The sequence below is a fragment of the Oryctolagus cuniculus genome, chromosome 9 (genome assembly GCF_964237555.1).
Source record: "Oryctolagus cuniculus chromosome 9, mOryCun1.1, whole genome shotgun sequence".
Taxonomy (NCBI): Eukaryota; Metazoa; Chordata; class Mammalia; order Lagomorpha; family Leporidae; genus Oryctolagus; species Oryctolagus cuniculus.
The window spans coordinates 31,778,252-31,792,668 of NC_091440.1; positions in this window are offsets into that span (position 1 = coordinate 31,778,252).

Here is a 14,417-nt window from a genome sequence, read left to right on the forward strand (position 1 = left end):
GAAGTGTCTCCTTCACAAGCTGCAGGCCAGCACCACGCCTGCTGTCCTCCAACCACAGGGTGTGTTTATAATTTGTTACTCATTCAACAGCAAACTCTTTACTGGGAGGCCAAAAGCTGGTATCATTGCAAGGATAAGTCCTGTTGCTGCTTGTTCTACCCTTCCTTTCAGCAGATATTATAACTAGTGAGCTAAAGGGACAAAAGTGTGCAGAGAGAAAGAGAGTGAGAGGGAGAGAGAGAGGGAAGAAGAGAGACTATGACACTGTGTTAAAGACTAGGGAAAGCCCTGGAAAACAGAACCTGGTAAAACAGGGTCATGATAACTGGCTTCCAAAAGGATATAAAGGAAACATATTTACTGTGTTGTTTTTGTTTTATTTGGCGTTGTTTTGGGTTTTTTTAAACAATGTTTAGGCTTGGGGAGGATGAGAGGACACATGGCTAGTGGAAAACCCTGGAATCTTTTACTCCAGACTGTAAAAATCTCAGAAAAAAATGTCCCAAAGGGGAAAATACCTGAAATAAAGTTCTAGGAAAACAAACCAACCAACTTGTTGGCACAGAGGGCTAATCTTATGAAAGAGAATTAAAAAATTCTCATAATGCCTTTCATAATTAAGGATAGAATGACTTTACCTATTTAATGCAACAATTTGAATATCTGCCTATTAAAATTTCACCTAAAGAGTTATGCATTCATAATTTTCCTACTCTATTTTTCTTCTTCTTAACAAATCATACTTCATAATTTCTAAGTATATTCCTTAATATAGATGATGTCGCATCTATAGTTACAATCAGCTGGTAAATATTCTTTGGATAGTTACTATATTTAAAATGTTATTGTAGAAGGCAGGAGCTGTGGCTCAACAGGTTAATCTGCCACTTGGAACGTCCATATCCCGTATCAGAGTAACTGATTCAAGTCCCAGCTACTCAACTTCCTTATGATGAGTTTTAGGGGGCAATGGATGATGGCCTAAGTACCTGGGTTCCTGCCACCCATATAGGAGACCCAGATAGAGCACATGGATGTTGGTTTCAGCTGGACCTATCCTCAGATGTAGCAGGCATTTGGCAAGTTGAACAGTGGATGAAAGACTCTCTCTCTCTCTCTCTCTCTCTCCTGCTTTTAAATAAAGTTTTAAATAAAATGAAATGCTAGTGTAGGAGTGGGTATTTGAACTGCTGGTCAAGCCACCAGTTGAGATGCCCACATCCTATATCAGAGTATCTGGGTTTCAGTCCCAGCTCTTCTCCCAATTCCATCTTCCTCCTAATGTACACTCTGTAAGGCAGCATGTGACATCTTAAGTAACTGGGACCTCACCACCCAGATTGGAGACACAGACTGAGTTCCTGGCTCCCAACTTTGGCCTGGTACAGTCCCAGGATATGGGGATTTGGAGAGTAGACCAGTAAGTGGAAGTGCTCGCTCTCTCTCGCTCTCTCTCCTTCTTTCTCTCTCTCAAATAAATTTAAAAGTTGTTATATAAAAAAGGCAATACTCTCTCTTGAAGATTCTTCTCTTTTAAAAAAAAAATCTGTTATGACAATGGAGCTAAAGAGCAGCTAGGAAGCTGTGGCAATCATCTCTCCAGAGTCATAGACTCACCAACTTGAACAACTACTCATGCACCAACAGCTATGGCAGTCAATGAAAGGCTATAGTGTCTACCTGTAGTATAATAATGAAATGTACATTGAGGTGCAGATATTTGGCATAGTGATTAAAATGCTAATTAGAACACGTGCATCGCACATCAGAGTTCCCAGCTTCAAATCCGGGCTCGGGCCCCTGATTTCAGCTTCCTGCTAATGTGGACACTAAGATGCAGCATGATGGATCAGACATTTGCATGCCTGCCACCCCTGTGGAAGACCTGGATAGAGTTATTGGATCCTGGCTTCAAAACTCCTGGTGCAGGCATTTGGGGTGTGACCCAGAGGTAGTATATATGTATGTATGCATGCATGCATGTATCTATCTATCTATCTCTCACTCAAATTTCTTTCTAAAAGAAGGAAAAGATGTGATAAAGAATACAAGGCAGAAAGAGTTGTCATGTCCCTCTACTCCCAGCTCAAATAGCATAGCACAGAGAGAGACACCTCCCAATTGGAGAATGGACAAGTAATGAAGTCCAACCTTACACATGCTAAGTACCAGAACCAGGTGACAGGGCCCTGCAGCCTCTGCCTTCAATTCAATGCCTTCAGATTGAGCCCTTTGGCCCTCCTTAATCAGGTAGCCAAGTGACCACATCCACCATTCCACTCCCAAACTCTGTCTGGCAGCAGAACAAGACCACAACCACTGGAGAATAAAATGGGGAAACAAATTAAATCTTTGTCTTGAAGTTCAGGATCAGGCCTGCCACAGTGATACCTACCACTATATAAAGTCCAAAGGACTTTATATTCATGCCAGTGCTCAAAGACACAGATTCTATAACTGCCCAGTATCAGGCAGAGACCTACATCCTGGTCGGACAGATAAGGGTTTCAATTTTTGTCACCCACGCCCTTTCAAAAGATGTATGTCAATCTACAAGATACCACAGAGCCCAGCAGAACTTAAGTGCAACTCAGCTCAAGGAAAGTCTAAGCAGCCATGAAATATCGTCCATTAACTCTTTCTCAGCCATGCACAGACAACAAGAAGCAAGACTTCAGCCACCTAACAGAGTAACACCAAAGTGAACACATGACTATGTCTTGTATCTCTAGAAGCATCACTGAACAGACACTAACATTCCTTGTCCCTAGGACAATGTCTATGAATGGAACCCCCAGACCTTCCCAGTACTACATAAAGACCCATAACACAGTCAATTTGACCTATAGCCCACCCAGAATCCCCTGTGGCTGACTACAGCAGTTTCATGCTAAAGTCCACCTCAGCAGCAGGCAACACATAACAAAAAGAGCAGTAGTTCAACGCCTTACTGTTATGGTCTCAGAAACTCATGCAATCTAGAAATGTGACGTACATGGACACAGGACTGCTCACTCCATTCTTACCTCCAACCGCAGGCAGTATAACATGAAGAGAGCAATTTCTTACTTTGGAGAAGACAGGTGGATGGAAAAACATTGCAAAGAAACATGAGGTTAGCACCATGGAGACTTGCCCATTCCTGCCGTATTTGGGCTAGTAACACTGCCCATGTCCTTGCCAATGTGGGTACCTGAGAAACCTCTGCTAGACTTTAGGCAAGTTATCTCACAACCCTAGCTCAGTGGACAAGGAATAGAAGGCCCATGAACCCAAACTGTGCCCCACAAGCTGCCACTGAGAACCAAACACCCTCCTCAGTCAAAGTGAAACACTGCATACCCCACTGCCACTGTCATAATTTGCTGTGGAAGAAGATAACAGAAAGACCACATTATCAACCAACAGGAAATAAAATCAAAATAGCCTACCAAACTTACACCTAAAGACACATCTTTAGGAACAACACTTTTACCAAGAAAGCCACTTGTTAAAAGCAATGGAAACAGCCTGTGTTATGCACAGATGTCAATGTAGAAACACAGGTATTATGAAAAGGTAATGCAATATTATGCCCCCAGAAGAACTCATAAATACTTTAGTAACACACTAAATAGAAGGAGATTGATGAAATACCTGATAAAGAATACAAAGTATGACTGTAAGAATGCTCAAAAGGATTCAAGAGAATATAGACAGATGATTGAACAAAATCAGGAATGTAATGTGTGATATAAATGAGAATTTCAGCATAGATGTATATTTCACAAAAGAACAGAAATCTGGGAAATTAAGACCCCAATAAATCAAATAAAAAATAGAGTTGAAAGCATCACTGGAAAATTCGTCAAGCAGAATAAAGGATATCCTAGTCAGAACAGAGAAAAAGAAGAAGAGATAATAAAAGAATGAAGACAGCATTTAAGATATCTGGGATATCATCAAATGAACAAATGCTTAAATTGTAGGAATGCTTGAGGGCAAAGAATGATTAAAGATTTAGAATACCTATGATGCCATGATAGCTAAAATTTCCTCAAACTGGAGAAAAATGTGGATATCTAAGTACAGGAGATCCATAGACTCTCAAACAGACATGAACTCAAAAAGACCTTCACTATGACAAATTGTAGTTACATTATAGAAACATAAAGAGATAATTTTTAAAATTTCAAGAGGAAAGTGCAGGAACACTTAAGGAAATTTTTTAAATATGTTTGAGAGCAAAGATGATAGGGACAGAGACCTCTCTGCTATATCACTCCTAAAGTGCCTTTAACATCTGTGGGGGGGTGGCACACTGTGATCCAGGAACTTAATTTACATCTCTTACTGGATGCTGGGACCCAGTTACTTCAGCCATCACTGCTGACCCCCAGGAAGATGGAATCCAGAGATGAAGTCAGATAATTGAGCCCAGGCACTTGTGGGTGATGTGGACCTTCTAATTAGCATCTTAAACAACCAGGCCATATATGCCTGCCTTCCTGGTCATATTTTGGACTGAAAAATAATCCTAAAAAACTCAAAAACATTCAAATTATATGATGTACCTTATTTTACTGTTCAATTTTTACCATAAATCTAGAAATTATACAAATATTTTAAGACTGAACAATAAGCTCATGAATGAATGAGTCATTAAAATGGTTATCTTTTTGTGGCTCAGTGAATTATCACCACATGCTGTGCCATCATCCTATATGAGTTCTAGTTCAAGTTCCAGATGTTCTACTTGCAATCTAGCTCCCTACTAAAGTTCCTGGGAAAGCAGCAGAAGATGGCTTGAGTACCCGGGACTCTGACAGCCACATGGGAGATCTGGAGGGAGTTCCAGGCTTGTGGCTTCAGCCTGGCCCATCCCTGGCCATTGCAAACATTTGGGAAGTAGACCAGTAGGTGGAAGACTTCTTTCTCTCATGTATATGGAGAGAGAGAGAGAGAGAGAGAGAGAGAGAGATATCCCTTTCTTTTTCTGTAACTCTACCTTTCAAGTAAATAAAATAAATCCTTTTTTGAAATGAGTCATTGAAGAAACAAAATGAAAAACCAAAAATCCCTCCTAACTAATGAAAATGTAACACAACAAATCAAAACTGAAAATGGGCCTGCTCCGCGGCTCACTAAGCTAATCCTCCGCCTGCGGTGCAGGCACCCTGGTTTCTAGTCCCGGTTGGGGCACCGGTTCTGTCTCAGTAGCTCCTCTTCCAGTCCAGCTCTCTGCTGTGGCCCGGGAGTGTAGTGGAGGATGGCCCAAGTGCTTGGGCCCTGCACCCGCATGGGAGACCAGGAGAAGCACCTGGCTCCTGGCTTCGGATTGGCACAGTGTGCCAGCCATAGCAGCCATTTGGGGGGTGAACCAACGGAAGGAAGACCTTTCTCTCTGTCTCTCTCTCACTGTCTAACTCTGCCTGTCAAAAAAAAAAAAAAACTGAAAATGAGTATGAAGAAAAAAATAAGAAAGATCAGAACAACAATAAGTGAGATTGAAAATTTAAAAATAATATGAGGAGTTAAATTTTTGAAATGATTAATGAAGTTGATAAACCATTAGCCATACTACCTTTGAAAAAACAAAAGTAGACTCAAAGAATTAAATAAGAAGTAAAAGGAGATATTACAACTAATATCACAGAATTGCAAAGAACCATTAAGGACTGTTCTGAAGAACTAGATGTCAACAAGTTGGAGAATCTAGATGACATGGCTAAATTTCTGGATAAATGTAACTTACCAAAACTGAACCATGATGACACAGATAAGTTGAAGAGCCCATTAGCAAGTAATGAGATTAAATCAGTAATCAAAAGTCTTCCAACAGGGGCAGATATCATGGTGGAACAGGGTAAGCTGCCACTTGGGACACCCACATCCCATAGTGAATGCCTGACTTGAGTCTCAGTTACCATGTGCATTAGATCCATCTTCCTGCTGTTGTGCTTGGAGACAGCAGATAATGGCTCAGGTACTTGAGTTCCTGTCACCCATATGTGAGACCTCTATGAAGTTCCTGGCTCCTGGCCTCAGCTGGTCTAGCTCTGGTTGTTGCAGGCATTTGGGAAGTGTACCAGTGTGTGGAACTTCTCTCTCTTCCTGTTTCTCTCTGTCTTTCTCTACCTTTCATATGAATAAATAAACCTTTAAAAAAAGTTTTCCAACAAAGAAAAGCCCAAGACTGACAGTTTCATTGATTCTATCAAACTTTTAAGGAAGAGATATCAACAGTTCTTCTTTATACTATTCCAAAAAATTGAAAGGGAAGAAACTCTTCCAAACTCATTCCACCAGGCCAGTGTTATCTTGAATTCTAAAACCAGAGAAGTACACACCAAAAAAGAAAACTACAGGTGCCTTTTTCTAATGAAGATAGGTGCAAGCATTCTCAAAGAAATACCAGCAAGTCAAATCCAGCAACAGATCATAAAGATCATTCATTCATCCTGTCCAAGTGGAACCGATTCCAAGGATGCAAGAGTAGTTCAACATATGCAAATCAACAGCATAAGAGAGCACATCAACAGAATTAAGTATAAAAATCATATGACTATCTCAACAGACACAGAAGAAGCATTCAGTAGATATATCATCCAATCATTTGGGATATATATATATATATATATATATATATATCTCAAATTGGGTATGGAAATAACATACCCCAACATAATAAAGATTATATATAACAAAAACACATATCTTACTTCATATAGTCCTGGGACTCGGGACTTTTGGCCAGAGTCCTTAAACAAGAAAAGTAAATAAAATATATACAACTAGGAAAGGAGGAGGTCAGATTATCCCTATTTGTGGATGAAATGATTCTATGTAGACAGAAATCCAAAAAGCGCCATCAAGAAACTATTATAGAAGCCAGCTTTGTTGCCAAACAGCTTAAACCACCACCTGCAAGGTCACCAACCCATGTGGGTGGCAATTCAAGTCCCAACTACTCCACTTCCAATCCAGCTCCCTGTTAATGCAACTGGAAAAGCAGTGTAAGATGACCCAAGTATTTGGACCCCTAACCACATGAGTGAATCAGAAGAAGCTCCTGGCTCCCAACTTCAGCCTGGCCCAGCCCCAGTCATTGTGGCCATTTGCAGTATGTACCTGCAGAAGGAAGATTTCCGCCCCACCTCTTTCTCTCCCTCTGTGTGTATGTGTGTGTGTGTGTGTGTGTATTTACAACCTGCCCTTCAAATAAATAAATAAATCTTTTCTTTTTTTTACAGGCAGAGTGGACAGTGAGAGAGAGAGACAGAGAAAGGTCTTCCTTTACCGTTGTTTCACCCCCCAATGGCTGCTGCAACTGGCGCGCTGTTGGCGCACCACACTGATCCGAAGGCAGGAGCCAGGTGCTTCTCCTGGTCTCCCATGCGGGTGCAGGGCCCAAGCACTTGGGCCATCCTCAACTGTACTCCCCGGGCCACAGCAGAGAGCTGGACTAGAAGAGGGGCAACCCAGACAGAATACGGTGCCCAGACCAGGACTAGAACCCGGTGTGCCAGCGCCGCAGACAGAGGATTAGCTTATTGAGCCACGGCGCTGGCCAATAAATAAATCTTTTTAAGAAGAGAGACTATTCTAATTGATAAACAAAATCCGAAAGTTGCAAATAAAACATGAACACAAAAAAGTCAATAGCATTTTATACACCCATATTAAACTCAGTAAGGCAGAAATCATAAGTAATCCTATTCAAAATTACTACAAAAATATACTTGGAATAAGTGTAAGAATGTGAAGGATCACTACAATTAAAATCATAATACTGATGAAATAAATTGAAGAAGAAACACTTTTTTATTTTTTAAAGATTTTATTTAATTGTTTGACAGGTAGAGTTACAGACAGTGAGAAAGAGAGACAGAGAGAAAGGTCTTCCTTCCGTTGGTTCTCTCCCCAAATGGCCACAATGGCCGAGCTACACCGATCCGAAGCCAGGAGCCAGGTGCTTCTTCCTCATCTCCCATGCAGGTGCAGGGGCCCAAGGACTTGGGCCATCCTCCACTGCTTTCCCAGCCCACAGCAGAAAGCTGGACTGGAAGAGGAGCAACTGGGACTAGAACCGGCACCCATACCAGATGCCGGCACCGCAGGTGGAGAATTAACCTAGTGTGCCATGGTGCCAGACCCAGAAGAAACATTAAAAAATGGAATTATCACCCATGTTCATGGATTTGAAGAATTTTTGCTGTTAAAATATCTCAATTAGGGCCTGGTGCTGTGGCACAGTAGGCTAATCCTCCACCTGCAGTGCAGTATCCCATATGGGCAACAGTTCTAGTCTCCACTGCTCCTCTACTGATCCAACTTTCGGCTATGACCTAGGAAGGCAGTAGAAGATGACCCAAACACTTAGGCCCATGCAGCCACATAGGAGGCCTGGAGGAAGCTCCTGGCTCTTGGCTTCGGATCAGCCCAGCTCTAGCTGATGCGGCCATTTGGGGAGTGAACCAGCAGATGCAAGACTTTTCTCTCTGTCTCTACCTATAACTGTCTGTGACTGTACCTCTCAAATAAATAAATAAAATCTGAAAAAAAATCCAAAGTACCCAAAACAATTACAGGTTCAATGCAATCCCTATCAAAATAACAATGAGATTCTTCACAGAACTAGAAAAAGCAACCCTAAAATCAATACAGGGCACAAAAAAGTCCCAAATAGCAAAAGCAATAACAAAGCTGGCAAAATTTGAAGACATACTAAAGAGTAACTGCAACCAAAAAAGCATGGAATTGGCAAAGAAGCAGACAGAGACCTATGGAACAGAATAGATATCCTAGAAATGAGTCTATTTATCTGATCTTTGGCAAAGGTGCTAAAAACAAAGACTAAAGAAAGGACAGTCTAATCAAAAAGTGGGGCTGAGAACACTGGATATTGATATGCAGAAGACTGAAACACAAATTCTCACCTCCATCTCTTACTCAATACAATGAGCAGCTCAAAATGGATCAGATATCTAAATGTGGGGCCTTTGCTGTGGTGTAGTGGATTAAGCCTCCACCTGCAGCGCCAGAATCCCATGTGGGCTCCAGTTCATGTCCCAGCTGCTATTCTGGTTCAGCTGTCTGTTTATGGTCCAGGAAAGCAGTGGAAGGTGGCCCAAGTGCTTAGGCCCCTGAACCCTCGTGGGAGACCCAGAAAAAGCTCCTGGCTCCAGGCTTCAGATCAGTCCACCTCTGGCCATTGAAGCCATTTGGGAAGTGAACCAGCAGATAGAAGACCTCTGTCTGTAACTCTGCCTCTCAAGTAAATGGATAAACCTTAAAAAAAAATAAATTCTAAAGGTAAGACATGAAACTATCAATCTACAAGAAGAAAACACAGAAGGAAACATTTGAAGACATTGGCACACACTCCAAGTTTTGGTGTAAGATCCCAAAAGTATGGTTAACAAGAGCAAAAATAGACAAATGGGATTCTATTAACTATGATAAAATATTGGTTAACAAAAATTCATTTCTCACTTCTGTAGCAAAACAAATAGAACTAGAGGTCATAATGTTAAATGAAATAAGCCAAAAAGTGAAAGACAAATGATTTTTGTTCTCTCTCATATGTGAAAGTTAAAAAAATAGTTTATCTGAATTTAGAAGAGTGACTACTAGAGATTGCAACAGGTGGCAAAAAGGAGAGATAGAGGGAGATTGGATAAGGGAAACAAAAACACAGCCAGATGGAAGTAACAAGTTCTAGTATTGCATCATACAGTGGGCTGACCATAGTTCATAATAATGCAGTATGTGTTGTATGAGGAACTTGAATAGAGGTAGTGGTAGGCTCCAAACAGAAAGAAAAGATAAGGAAATAAAGAGACGAGTTGTCTGGTTTGATTGATTTATGCTGTGCATATGTATTGAAATATTGAACTGTATCCTACAAAAATGTACAAGTATACTGTCCTCTAGCACACTGTGTACCATTTAAGACATAGCACATAGCCAAGGGTGACTTTATCAAAACAGAACAAAAAATCTCTTCATTATTTTTGGGATATTTCAAAAACATGCCTCCAAGCTCTAACGCATAGCTTGATTAATGTATGATTTCTGCTCTAAAATTAGAAATGGGAACCAAGTGTGCAGCTTAATGAATTTCATTTGCTTTTCTTTTCTAATTAAGGCCTGGTTTTGAGACCTGATTAAGTAACTTCTCATCTGACCACAATTTGCAGTTATCCCTGTAAGGCAGGAACTCATTCACCCTGAGCAAATGAGAAGAGTCCAGGAAAGAACAATGGGAGGCACGTGCTGTGAAATGGGGAGTTGTTTGGTTTTGTGCTTATATGTAGACTTTGCCATGTTCATCTATAATGCAGCAACACTTATTCACAGTAAATGTCAAACACTTCAGTCAAAGCCAAAAACCAAGAATTTATGAATCATAGAGCACACTGTCAGGAATACCTACTTTCCAAATGCTTTTTTCTTTGAATTCCTTGAGCTAAATGGTATGAAAAATATATATTTTTAGCTTTCATCTTATATTGAAAAAATACAAGTTTACTCCCCATTTTTTATTATGTTAGATTCACTATAATTATAAAATTAATAAGCTATTTTTATGGCTTTCATGGGGAAAATATGAAAGAAAAACATTGTCAAACAAGATACTTTTAAAGATTTATTTATTTATTTGAAAGACACAGTTACAGAGAAAGAGAGGGAGAAACACGGAGAGGTCTTCTACCTACTAGTTCACTCCCCAAATGGCTGCAACAGCCCAAGGTGGGCCAATCCAAAGCCAAGAGCCAGGAGCTTCTTCCACGTCTCCCACATAGGTGTTGGACCCCAAGTACTTGAGCCATCTTCCACTGCTTTCCCAAGCCATTATTAGGAAGCTGGATCAGAAGAGGGGTAGCCAGGACAGGAACTGGTGCCCATTTGGAATGCCAAGGCCGCAGGCAGAGGCTTAACATGCTATGCCACAGCGCCGGACCCACCAAACATGATTTTTTCAAAGCTATTTTTTTTTTCATTTCAAATAATGAACTTGAATTATTTCAGTATATTAATTTTTAAAAATTAAAGAGGGGCACTATAATATAGTCAGCACTCATTAAATACTTCTGGATAATATTTAGAAAATAGATATTTAAGTAGTCCTTTGTAATAAAAGTAATATTTTTCTATCCTAAGTCACATATTCATAAAAAGGTAAAGTCAGTTTCTTGGAAATTATATAGCTGCCCCCTCCCATTTTTTAAAATATGTTTTTAGCTGTGAAGGGAATACCAGGCCAAGGAGTAATCATGTATATAACTGTATTGGAGTGGAAGCCTGAGAAACAGAGTGAGGCTTCACTGGTTTACCATGGTATTAGAACTACCCACTACTAACACCCTATTTCATTTTCCTAGGGTAGTGCTAACTCATTCCACTCACTTAAATAATTCACTTAAATCAAGTAACTCAGAATGTCATAAAGTCCCTCCCTTGCTACCCCTTTTGCCAAAGCTCATACCAGACCCCAATATGCCTTTGTTTCAGTGTTGGGCAATATTTTCCTAATTGTACTCAGTTCTTCCAACCTGTTTCTCCACACTTACATACATGGTAGAGTCACATTATTCTTTGTTCAACACCACTTGGTTTAACTTATCTTCGTTTTAAAACTCAGCCACATCAAGATCAGTCACAAGGGACTTGTAAATCCAACATCCAATGCTGCCTCTAAGCCTCACTTCTGAAGTGACCTTATCCATACCCTAGGGTCACTTTTAAGCACCAGTGGGTCTTGTTAAAATGCCACTTCCAAGTCAGAAGCTCTGGAGTTGAGCCTGAATATCTTCTATGTTGGTGGTACATGAACAATGCTCTGAGAAAAACAATTTAAACAATGGATCCTTCTTGTCAGGGAAATCCTGCTCTCTCAAGGGCTTACACAAAGGGGCAGGAGAGAGAAACACATACAGTAAAATATATTATCTCTGATTTAGTCTGATTAAAAGTAGACAAACTCTTTCTCTTTAAGACTTCTACAGTAGTGCATGGCTGTCTGAAAAATTTGTATATACTACAGAACTGGCTGTATCTAAACGAGGGAATTAATAAAGGGATTAACGAATGGAACCCATTAGCACAACTGAGACTTCTGAGAAAATTGCTCCAAGTGTTCAGATGTTACTTAGAACTCAAATACCAGCTCTAATAACATGGTCAAACTTCTGAATGCTGCACTTCTGTCCTCCGGGGCTGTGCATCATGCATTTATTTGCTTTTGCTCAGTCATTGCTCTCCTGTCTGCAGTGATCCATGAGCTGGATTCTCTCCATCTGTTCCACTACCCAAAGTCCAGCATTCAGCCTGTGGTGAATGGTAATTCTGGCCTGTCTTTAATCTCTGCACCACTTCAAGAGCTGAAATAATGCACTTCATAAAATATTGATGGCTATAGTATTATAAAGTTTATATACTGTTTTGTTTTCAGATGACCATGATTTCTACCTTCTTTCCTAGGTATTGATGGAAATCAATAATCCAACAGAACTTCATTGAAAGTAGACACAGTAAACATTTTTAATTGCACTATTTAGAAAGGAATAAAACCAATCAAATGAGCATATTATTTTAAATATATTATTATGTATATAGCTTCAATGCTTTCATTAAGTTCCTCTTTACATTTTATAAGATTTATTTTATTTATTTGAAAGTCATAGTAACACAGAGAATGGAAGAAATAGAGAGAGAGATCTTCCACCCACTGGTTCACTCCCCAAATGGCAACAATGGCTGGGATTGGTCCAGTTTGAAGCCAGAAGGCTGGAACTCCATCTAGTTCTCCCACACAGATGACAGGATCACAAGTACTTGAGCCATCTTCTGCTGCTTTTCAAGTCACATTAGCGGGAAGTTGGAATGGAAGCAGAGCAGAAAGGAATCCAACTAGCACTTAAATAGGGGATGCTGGTATCACAAGTGTTAGCTTAACACACTATGCCACAACACTAGCCAATGAGTTTACATTTATGATAAAAATTTAAATTCTCTGAACTCTGAGGGAACAAACAAGGATTTTACCTTGTAAAAGAAAAACTTATTACTTCTACAAGTATTCCATAAATATGAGAGTACTTTGAAAATAAAATTAAAAGGTAAGTTTATTTTGGTGCAAAAATTTCTTTAAATACATGTATATCTTTTCTTAATATGCGTTTACATTTTGCATGAACACTTTGAAGACATATAGTTCAGATTTTATATAATGCAAATTTAAGTAAATTTGATAAAATTTCATAAAAGAAGCATTGTCAAATAGTGAGTATTAATTTTTCCATGTACATTATCACAATAAATTATATGCTTAGGGTAAGGAGTGACCATTACTTTTGTAATACAACTTCAACCTCTAGCAAACTTTAATTCCATTGCACTACTTCAGAGGTAGACATGCCACTCAAACAAGCCACTCAAAGACCTTCCCAAGGATTGATGTGCCAACTTTGCAAAAGAAGTTCTTTCTAGGCAAAGTTTGCTAATCTGGAAGGATTTGAACCTGAAGAATTCAGTGGTCCAATAGTCTTTGCCATTTAGAGAAAGCGTATGAATTTAAACAAACATGGCACATGGCAGGGTGGAGGTAAGGGTTAAGTGGCAGAAAGAGAAAATGGAAGGAGGGAATAAATTCAATGGTATTAAATTTAGTTTAAGCTCACAATTTTCAACTTTTTGTGATCATTGAACTGCACCAGTATCCATATGAAACTAAAAGACAAGGGATTCCCTCATTTTGGTTAATTTGGTTTGCCTAAAAGATTGTTAATATGCCATATCCATTTAGAACATGTTCAGTCTCCTAGGGTCTTGGAGGGGGAAGGGAAAGTATTGGTTTGTTTGTTTATGGAATTGCTTGTTTTTCTTCTGCTCAGTTCCTATGGAAGTCGACACTGTTATGCTTCTGTAGCCATGATCAATGATTTTGCTGCACAGCAGGATGAATACCCAGTTTTATGGGTGCATTATCTTCCAGTTTTGAAGGATGAAACTGGAATATCTTTAAGTGTATATAAAGAAATAACGTACTGTCTGATTTTTTATATTGAATATTAAGCCACAAAGAAAAAAAATATTTTTCTTCTCTCAGTCAATGCTGACATGGTTTTGCCTGTACAGAATCAGTAAGGGGCTAGCATCATGGCACAGTGGGTTAAGCCAAACATGCAATGCCAGCATCCCATATTAGAGTGTCATTTCAAGTACTGGCTATTCAGCTTCCTATCCAATTCCCTGCTTGTACCCCTGGGAAAGCAGCAGACAATGACCCAATTATTTAGGCCCCTGCCACCCATGTGGCAGATTTGGATGAGGTTCCTGGCATCTGAATTTGGCCTCTCGCAGACCTGGCTGTTGCTAGAATTTGAGAAATACACCAATGGATGGAAGATCTCAACTTCTATCTCTCTTTCTCC